Source organism: Tachyglossus aculeatus, chromosome 9, assembly GCF_015852505.1.
Source record: "Tachyglossus aculeatus isolate mTacAcu1 chromosome 9, mTacAcu1.pri, whole genome shotgun sequence".
NCBI classification, from domain to species: domain Eukaryota; kingdom Metazoa; phylum Chordata; class Mammalia; order Monotremata; family Tachyglossidae; genus Tachyglossus; species Tachyglossus aculeatus.
This window is the reverse complement of record NC_052074.1, coordinates 26554525-26565637: the sequence shown is the minus strand read 5'-3', so window position 1 is coordinate 26565637 and position 11113 is coordinate 26554525.

The window sequence follows — 11113 nt, the reverse complement described above, 5'->3', positions numbered from 1 at the left end:
CTTTGGGAGGGACATCTCACTGTAAGTAGATTCCCGTTACTGGAGCACGGCTGCAGTCTTTATGAAGTGTGGAGAAAGATGCCAGTCCTCGTAATTGTTGGCCAAGAGGCACGGCTTGGAGAACCCCTCTGAGCTCTTCTCTAAGGCACCATTTTTTCAGAATTTTCTGCCGATGGTGGCCAGGGTGCACCCAAAATAATTCTGATTTGGGATCTGGAGAGAAGCTTCTGTCCCTCAGAGGACAATCAATCCATGGTATTTATTGAGTGCTTACTGTATGTATCGAGTACTGTACTGAATGCTTGGGAGAGTGCAGTATAATAGAGTTGGTAGATTAAGCTTCAGTAGGTCAGGCAATCGTATTTTTATTGAGTGCTTACTGTATGTGTCGAGTGCTGTACTGAATGCTTGGGAGAGTGCAGTATAATAGAGTTGGTAGATTAAGCTTCGGTAGGTCAGGCAATCGTATTTTTTGAGCGCTTACTGTATACAGAGCACTGTACGAAACACTTGGGAGAGTACGATATAACAATAAACAGACACATTCCCTGCCCTCAGTGAGCTTACAATCCATGGGATTAATCTGTTTCTTAGGTGAATGGCAATCTTATAATTGCAGTTGTCAATCAATCAATCAATCGTATTTATTGAGCGCTTACTGTGTGCAGAGCACTGTACTAAGCACTTGGGAAGTACAAGTTGGCAACATATAATATGTTCTTGTCAATTAAGAAGTACTGCCCAAAAGAAAGCACTCTGGTTTAGTTAATTGACAGGTGGATGTAGCAATTACCTGATTATATTAACACTGTTTCAATTTTTTAAAATACTCCAACAATCAAATGTGATAGAGGACAAGATGAGAAGCGGCATGGCCTAGGGGATAGAGCATGGGCTTGGGAGTCAGAAGGATCTGGGTTCTAATCCTGGCTCTGCCACATGTCTGCTTCGTGACCTTGGGCAAGTCACTTTACTTCTCTGGGTCTCAGTGACCTCATCTGTAAAATGGGGATTAAGTGTGTGAGCCCATGTGGGACAGGGATTGTGTCCAACCTGCTTAATTTGTATCTACCCCAGCACTTAGAATAGTGCTTGGCACATACTAAGCACTTAAATACCATCATTATTATTTTTATTATTATTATTCGGGTGGGAGACAGTAAACCTAGAATAGGCACCAAAGAATTGAAATGAGGAGTATACAGAGAGGGGTGTGAGATGCCAAACCATTCAGCACCATCACTACAATTCCTTCCTTTATCCTGGAATTGTTCTAGTAGAGGGGAGGGTGCAAATCAACATTGGCAAAGTCCTTTACTGAGTCAAGGCCTCAAACTGATGCTGCCTGGTTGCCCAAGTATTACAACCACAGATGAGAAAGGAGGTGAATTGGAGGTACTCTATTTAGCGATAAATAGATTTTACTAGTTATTTATTCCAGGAAGCAGTAAGTTTATCCTAAGTGGCAGCATGGCCTAGTGGAAAGAGCACGGGCCTGGGGGCCAGAGGACCTGGGTCCTAATCCTGGCCTGCTGTGTGCTCTTGGTCAGGTCACTTAATTTCTCTGTGCCTCAGTTTCCTTAACTGTAATGTGAGGATTAAATACCTGTTCCCCCTTCTACTAAGACTATGATGCCCCAAAGCCTTGCTTCTTTTTTTTTTCAAGTGGTATTTGTTAAGCGTTTACTTTGTGCTGGGCACTGCACTATTACGAGTTAATCAGGAAATGCTTCTGGTACTCCCCTGAGAGTGACCCAGACAGTGCGGGCTGACTGTTTAAACACCTTTTATCTCTCCTCCCACCTTGCCTATAACCACTAGGCTTGGAGGTCAGACTGGCTTAGCATCTTTTAAAATTGAAAGGGTTTCTCACTCTATTTCCAGCCTTGGGAAGCTATAGGCCAGAAGGTAAGAAGAAAGCACAGCGTATTAAAATGACTGAATAATGGATTCTGAATTCCCAATCTCCCTCCTACTTAGAGTGGGAACCCTCTGTGGGACAAGGATTGTGTCCCACCCAATTATCTTGAATCTACCCCAGTGCTGAGCACATAACCGTATAGTGCTTGACGCAAAGTGAGCACTTAATAGTAATAATGATGGCATTTATTTTTAGACTGTGAGCCCACTGTTGGGTAGGGACTGTCTCTATATGTTGCCAACTTGTACTTCCCAAGCACTTAGTACAGTGCTCTGCACACAGTAAGCGCTCAATAAATACAATTGATTGATTTATTTATTAAGCACTTACTGTGTGCAAAGCACTGTTCTAAGCACTGGGGAACTTACAAGGTGATCAGGTTGTCCCACGGGGGGCTCACAGTCTTAATCCCCATTTTACAGATGAGGGAACTGAGGCCCGGAGAAGTGAAGTGACTTGCCCAAAGTCACACAGCTGACAGTCGGTTGAGCCGGAATTTGAACCCATGACTTCTGACTCCAAAGCCCATGCTCTTTCCACTGAGCCACGCTGCTTCTCTTAACAACTTAACAAATACTACAATTATTATTATTGTTGACTGATGCTCATTTCCCTCTGGATCTCATCAAAGGAAAGAAGACTATTGAGATCAATCAATCAATCAATCATATTTACTGAGCACTTACTATGTTCAGAGCACTGTACTAAGCACTTAGAAGAATGCAACATAACAAAGAAGCCACAAAGAGTCCACGACCTGCCTCTGGCCTGGAACATCCTGCCTCTTCATAACTGACAATTACTCTTCCCACCCTCAAAGTCTTATTGAAAGCACACCTCCGCCAAGAAGCCTTCCCTGACCAAGTGTTCATTTCCTTTTCTCCCACTCCCTCTGCATTGCTCTGACTTGCTCCCTTTATTTACCTCCCACCCCTTATGCATATATCCTTCCTTGCCCTCTGTCCATCCTTCCCTTCTTCCCTCCTTCCTTCCTTTCCTTCTTCCTTCCTTCCTCCTCCCCTTCCTTCTCTCTCCCCTCCCTCTCCCCTTCTTTCTCACAAATGCACATATCACAGAGAAGCAGCATGGCTCAGGGGAAAGAGCCCGGGCTTGGGAGTCAGAGGTCATGGGTTCAAATCCCACCTCTGCCACTTGCCAGCTGTGTGACCTTGGGCAAGTCACTTAACTTCTCTGTGTCTCAGTTCCCTCATCTGTAAAATGGGGATGAAGATTGTGAGCCCCACATGGGACAACCTGATCACCTTGTATCCTCTCCAGAGCTTAGAACAGTGCTTTGCACATAGTAAGCACTTAAATACCAAAATTATTATTATTATGTCTGTAGTTTATTCATATTAATGTCTGTCTCCCCCTCTAAACTGTAAACTCACTGTGAACAGGGCACGTGTCTGTTACATTACTGTGTGGTACTCTCCCAACTGCTTAGTACTGTGCTCTGCACACAGTTTATGTTCAATAAATACAATTGATTGATTGAGAAGCAACATAGACAAGCATCATGGCCTAATGGATAGAGCAGAGGCCCAAAGACCTGGGTTCTAATCCTAGCTCTGCCACTTTACCTTGGTCAAGTCACTTAACTTCTCGGCACCTCAGTTACCTCATCTGTAAAACAGGCATTACAACTGTGAATCCCATGTGGGACACGGCCTGTGTCCAACCTGATTAACTGTTCTGACTGTAGTGCCTGGCACATAGTAAGCACTTAAATTATACACCATTAAAAAGAAAGTCACAAACCTGAGTTGGTAGACAGGTTACCTGTCAATCTCCCACCCTGGCCAGCCCCCATCAGAATTGGAGAGTGACTAGTGCAGAGGATAGGAGACATGAGGCCCAGCTGACCTTCGGAGATAAGGCCAGGCCCTAGGGAAAGTGAGAGGTTTCATGGTACATCCTTCCTCCTTCTTTCCCTTCCTTCTTCCCCTTCTTCCCTCCTTCCTCCCCTTCTTCCTTCTCCCTTTCCTTCTTCCTTCCTTCTCCCTCCCTTCTTACCATCCTCCCTCCCTCCCTCCCTCCTTCCTTTCCTTTTCCTGCCTTCCCCTCGCTCCCTCCCTCCTTCCCTTCTTCCTTCCTTCTCCCTCCCTTCTTACCATCCTCCCTCCCTCCCATCCTCCTTCCTTTCCTTTTCCTGCCTTCCCCTCGCTCCCTCCCTCCTTCCCTTCTTCCTTCCTTCTCCCTCCCTTCTTACCATCCTCCCTCCCTCCCTCCTTCCTTTCCTTCTTCCTTCCTTCCCCTCCCTCCTTCCCCTCCCTCCCTCCCTCATTCCCCTCCCTCCCTCCTTCCCTTCCTTCTTCCTTCCTCCCCCCTCCCCTCCCTTCCCTCTCCCCTCCCTCTCCCCTTCTTTCTGTCTCTCCTCCTCCTCCTTCCCTTCCCTCCTTCCCTCTTTCCTTCCTTCCCTCCCTCCCTCTTTCCTCCTTCCCTCCCTCCCTCTTTCCTCCTTCCCCTCCTTCCTTTCCTCGCTTTCCTCCCTTTCCTCTTTCCCACCTTCCCTCCCCCAACCCTCCACCTCGGGCCCTGCTCTCCATTGACCTCCTGCCAGGACATTTTATCAAAAGTCTCCAGCCGGTTGGGGCTGGGATCCAGCTGATCTCAGCAGATGTACAACCCGGGGGATTGTAGCGACCTTCTGCCTTTAAATGGTTACAGTCCATATGCTGACGCTAGAGGAGAGAGGAGAGGGCTGGGGGTGGGAAACATGTAGGAACCTTTCAGGTGAGGTGAGGTGGGCAGATTGGACCCAGCCTAGGGCAGAGGCAGAGGTGAAAGGCTTTGCTAGAGACCTCCATTAGCTGGTTACAACATCCCAGATGTTGTTTTCTGAACTTTTCAGAGTCTGCAACTTAAAACTCCTTACTTGCCTCTGTTTACCCTATCTTTTCACATCTGGTGTACTTTGTTAGGGTTCATGGACCTGAGCTGTGCTGAAGGGAATCTATGGATTCTGGGAGCCGTGGAACTGTTTGAGGAAATATACATGCCTCATCTGTGTTTTTGTCTCATGTTTAAATAATAATAATAATGATGACATTTATTGAGCACTTACTATGTGCAGAGCACTGTTCTAAGCACTGGGGAGATTAAAAGGTGATCAGGTTGTCCCACTGGGGGCTCACAGTCTTAATCCCCATTTTACAGATGAGGTAACTGAGGCCCAGAGAAGTGAAGTGACTTGCCCAATGTCACACAACTGACAATTATAATAATAATAATAATGATGGCATTTGTTAAGCGCTTACTATGTGCGAAGCACTGTTCTAAGTGCTGGGGATACAAGGTAATCAGGTTGTCCCACGTGGGGCTCACAGTCTTAATCCCCATTTTACAGATGAGGTAACTGAGGCACAGAGAAGTTGAGTGACTTGCCCAAAGTCACACAGCTGACAAGTGGCGGAGCCAGGATTAGAACCCATGACCTCTGGTTCCCAAGCCCGGGCTCCTTCCATTGAGCCAGGCTGCTTCTCTACTATGTGCCAGGCATTGTACTAAGTGCTGGGGTGGATTCAAGCAAATTGGATTTGATGCGGTCCCTGTCCCACGTGGGGCTCACAGCCTCATTCCCCATTTTACAGATGGGGTAACTCAGGCACAGAGAAGTGAAGTGACTTGACCACGGTCACACACCAGACAAGTGGCGGAGCCGGGATTAGATCCGTGGCCTTCTGACTCGCAGGCCCGTACTCTATTCACTACGCCATACTGCTTCTCTGACATGCTGCTTCTAACTTGTATCTACCCCAGCGCTTAGTACAGTGCCTGGCACATAATAAGCACTTAACAAATACTGTAAAGAAAGGAATGGAGAGGAATTTCAAGCCCCAAAATAAATTCCTGTGGCTTGGTCTGACTACAGAATCTTCTAAGGAGCGTGAGGATCAAACGTCCAAGTCCTTCAGTGGGGATAGGGAAAAGGTGGTCTACCTTGGCCAATCTGGGGGCCCAGGATTCCCAAATCTGTCCTCAGGATTTTCTAAACAGCTCAAGCAGTGAGACCGGAATTCTCTAGGGATAAGACCTTGGCTCATTATGCCATCTTCTCAGCCAAAGAGAAAGCTACCGACGGTGAACGTAACTCTAACACTTCCTTGGCCTAATAGAAGACAGACTGCAAGGACTCTGGTGTCTGAAAGCTCTAGACTGTGAGCTTGTTGTGGGCAGGAATGTGTCTGTTTGTTGTTATATTGTAATCTCACAAGCACTTAGTACAGTGCTTTGCCCACAGTAAGTGTTCAATAAACACCATTGATGATGATAAGGTATTTTTTTCACAGGTGGAGAGAAACTCTGATGCCAACCAGGGTGGGCCCAAGAACCTCTGACTTAGGTGGTCATTCGTTCCTCACAAGCCAACCTCCAGGATCTAAAGTTGGAATGATTTCCCTGCCTCAAACTGTACCCTGATCCACTTCCCCATCTCCAGTTCCGTTTCCTGTGGAATTATTGTGGAGTAACTGGACAACGTGGATGGGCACATTGTCCCCAGCCCTTGGACTTTCAGGACTGTAGGGACCCAGTAGATTGTGTTTTGGGAGCTGAGAGGAAGCAGAAAGGAAGCTGTTCTTGTAACCCCCTCGTTATATTCCCTGCAAACTTCTCAATGAACAGGAAACAGCTTCTAAATCACGGGAATCCCAACAATGGCCAAGATTGCCACCTCAGATGAGTGGATTTATGATTTCCTCACCACCAGTTTGACCCTAGCTGGGCCACACAGTTCATGTGGAAGAAGTTATGGAAACATGGGTCTCTACCTGAGATGACAGCAAGTTTTCTCTTTCTGCACGTGGCTTTTCCCTTAAACTGTGCAAGGCTCCTGAGCCGATTGCAGACCAGATAACGAGCCTGCTGAATGGGAGACCCTCAGTGAGGTAAGAATGCTTCAGTGTTACCCGAGGTTTCGCACGTATAAATATTCATTTCCGTTTTCAAAGCCCGTTCCGTCACGCACATGCTCAGCCACTTGGGAGTCGACCAGGATGCTTTGGGCACGCTCAGGTTGTGTGAGAAACGCAAACCCGAATGGAATTGTTTGAGAAAGTTCCTGCAGGACTCTGTGTCCTCCCTTGTTCACGGGAAACAAGATTTGATCTTGCTATTAAATATAGGGAAAAAGTGGTCTTGGTGGTTAATAGGAGAACCTCTTAATTTTTCTAGGCCTGACAATGCCCTATGATCTCACCCCAACAGTTGTCTAAACTGGGAACCTACTTCAGGATCATAATAACACATTGAATGAGTCTGTGTCCGACTTGATTATCTTGTTTATCCCAATGCTTGATATGTAGTAAGCACTTGACAAATGTCACAATTATTATTATTTGGATGTTGGTCATTTGGTGTTGGATTTTTTGATCTTTCTCCAATCTGCAGTTTGTTGGGTCGGGGGCAGGAGTGGTGGACAGAAAGATGAAATATTCATTCATTCATTCATTCAATCGTATTTATTGAGCGCTTACTGTGTGCAGAGCGCTGTACTAAGCGCTTGGGAAGTACAACTTTGGGCAGTCTGCATCAGTTTGGATGCAGTGGTATGCTGGGTCAGAAGAAACAGTTATGTCTGTGTGCACAGGACATCGGATATGGGATGAATGCTACAGTTTAGGTTCTGTATCACATTGGGTTCTGCAAAAACATAATCCCGTCATTAGAGGAGACCCATTCTCCATCCACTAGATGACAGGAGAGGCCCACATCGATTGAAGGACAACAGAAGTACAGGAAGGAATAACTAATGATTATTAAGAACAACCAAGGATTAGGCACATTGTTTCTAATTCATTGAATACAGATGAAATTGGGCCTTAAAATTCATAACTGAGATTTCTCCAGCTCGTTGTGGGCAGGGTTGGTCACTCTTTATTGTTGTACTGTACTTTCCCAAGCTCTGCACACAGTAAGTGCTTAATAAATATGATTGAATAAATGGATGAATGAATTCTGCTGAATTAAAGCCTCAAAACCTGCTTGCAGGATGTAGAGCAGCCCATTTTTTGGTACTGTTTGTCGGCAAATATGAACATTTTGGGGATATTTGTGATGAACATTTTCGGGATATTTATGTCATTTTTATGATTTTCTGTTGGAGAAGAAAGTGAAGGGATGGAATGGTCAAATTTTGTTAATTTGGTGCCTCATTTCTAGCGAACTCAGAGAAGTCTCTGCTGTTTGAGGGTCTGGACAGGTGTCCTCTTTTAAGCGATTTAGAGCCTAAAAATGCATTTTTTTCCCCAGAGAAACTAATAAAACTTGATGCCTATTATAAGCTAGCGTCTTAAAACTTAGGCTCTGTATGCTAGTAATGGGCAGGGAAAGGGTCTGCTAATTCTGTTGTATTGTATTCTCCCAAGTGATGATGATGATGATGATGGCATTTATTAAGCACTTACTATGTGCAAAGCATTGTTGTAAACGCTGGGGAGGTTACAAGGTGATCAGGTTGTCCCTTAGTCTTAATCCCCATTTTACAGATGAGGTAACTGAGGCACAGAGAAGTTAAGTGACTTACCCAAAGTCACACAGCTAACAATTGGAGGAGCCGGGGTTTGAACCCATGACCTCTGACTCCAAAGCCCGTGTTCTTTTCACTGAGCTACGCTGCTTCTCTGCTTAATATGGTGCTCTGCACATAGTAGGTGTTCAATAAATACCATCGAATGATGGATTGATTGATTCCCCTCTGCACTTTCGGTTCACCGGCATTAAGTAGAGGAGAAATGGAAAAATGGTGCATGGAACAGAGGGAACCGTCATGGATATCAAAAACAAACAGTGGAAGATACACTTGGAAAGTTGAGTTCCAATAGTTTAGAAGGCGACACCCCTCCCACACCCATAAAATCATATCTGCTTTGACACACCCATGAACAAGACCTTGCAGGAGACAAGATAAGTGTGAGAAAACTCCAATGACACAACCTTGCTCAGCTGTTGAGATCAGATAGGAGTCTAGCCTAGGCAGTTTCAAAGCCTACTGGCAAGATGCGGCAGAGGATTCCTATCAAAGGGTTCAGTCAATCAATAGTATTTTTTGAAAGCCCTCTGTGTGCAGAGCATTGCGCTAAATGCTCAGGAAGCAGTGCGGTCTAGTGGAAAGAGCGTGAGCCTAAAAAACAGAGGACCTGAGTTCTAATCCCAGCTCTGCCACTTGTCTGTTGTGTGACCTTGAGCAAGTCACTTCATTTCTCTGTGCCTCAGTTATCTCATCTTTAAAACGGGGGTGAAGACCGTGATCCCTATGTGGCACAGGGATTTTGTTCAACCTGATTTGCTTCATTCATTCGTTCATTCAATCGTATTTATTGAGCGCTTACTGTGTGCAGAGCACTGTACTAAGCTCTTGGGAAGTACAAGTTGGCAACATCTAGAGACGGTCCCTACCCAACAGTGGGCTCACAGTCTAGAAGGGGGAGACAGAGAACAAAACAAAGCATATTAATAAAATAAAATAAATAGAATAAATATGTACAAACAAATAAATAAATAGAGTAATAAATCTGTACAAACATATATACATATATACAGGTGCTGTGGGGAGGGGAAGGAGGTAAGGCCGGGGGGATGGGGAGGGGGAGGAGGGCGAGAGGAAGGAGGGGGCTCATTCTGGGAAGGCCTCCTTTATATCTACCCCAGCGCTTAGTACAGTGCCTGACACATAGCACTTAACAAATACCCAAGTTCTTAATTGGTACAGGGACTTTGTTCAACCTGATTTGCTTGTATCTACCCCAGCGCTTAGTACTGTTCCTGACACATAGCACTTAACAAATACCCAAGTTCTTCTTGGAAGAGCACAGTAGAGATAAAAGCTATGATGCCTGCCCTCCAGGAGTTGAAAATCCAGCAGCGAGCTTATCCTGTAGAGGAACAGGGAGCAACACATCTCAGCTTCGTTTTTGGAACAGTCAGGATGTGGTTTAAGCCCCTTTCCTCCCTCATCTTCTGCAGAAAGCATTGAATTCCTAATTTTAGACAGAGATGCTCTTCTACTATAACGAAGCAAGGTTACTCGTTAGGTCCATGGAAACTTGAGACAGCTTGACTTAGTGGAAAGTATCTGGTCCTGTAAGTCAGAGTGCCTAGGTTCAATCAATCAATTAATCATATTTACTGAGCGCTTACTGTCTGCTGAGCAATGTACTAAGCTCTAGGGAGAGTACAATGAATCCTGTGAACTCTGTGTGGGGCTGTGACTGTGTCCAGTCTGATTATCATGTATCTACCCCACCACAAGTACAGTGCTCAGCACATAATATGCACCTGACAAGTATAATAATGATGATAATAATAATAATCATAATGACACATGCAATCTACTGACAATTTTAATGGCCAGTGTGGGACAGGGACTGGATCTGACCTGATTATCTTGCGTCTTCCCCAGAGCTTAGTACGGTGCTTGGCCATAGTAAGCGCTTAACAAATGCCACAGAAACCACCTTATAATTAGTGGACCTCAAAAGGGCAGGGCTTTGAAAGTTCGGATGGAAAATCCTTTCAGAGTCGTGAGTCTACCCCATTGCCTGCTCCTCCTTCTGAATAGCACCTTTGAAGATGGGTGGTCCTTTTCTTTCTGAAGCTGGCCCCTGTCTGAGTCTGCCAATACTCTTGGCTGCAAGTGGAACACCCTTATGTTGCCTTCATTTGTGTGTTTGTGTTTGTGTGTATTAATCCTGCATTACACATCATTCTCTGTCTCCTTTAAACTGCCCATCTTTTGGTCCTGTCCCTACCAGAATTTCTGCCTCTGACTCTCTTTGCCTGTTTCTCTGGTAATCTCTCGTTGTCTCTGTTGTCTGTCTCCTTTCGCTGCATTTTCTCCCCCAATACCCTTAAAAATTTGGGCTCCACCCTTGTCCCACTTTGAGCCCCAGAAAATATGCTTACTTACCTTTAGGACCGAAGGGGTTTGGAACAGGCAGAAAAGAAGTTTATTGGATTTCCAGTGATCAAAAAAAGCACTAGCAAAAGCTAGCAAGCCAGAATTTATTATACAATAAAGCAGATGCATTCTTCAGTCTGAATTCACCTGCTAAAAATGTCAAGCGAAAGTTTTTGGAAAGCAAAAGGAGAGATGATGATGATGGTCATGGGGATACAAGTCTTTTTTCACTCACTCATGTATAAAGGTGACCCAAGAGGGAGATTTATTAATATTTTTGCAGGACTACACAT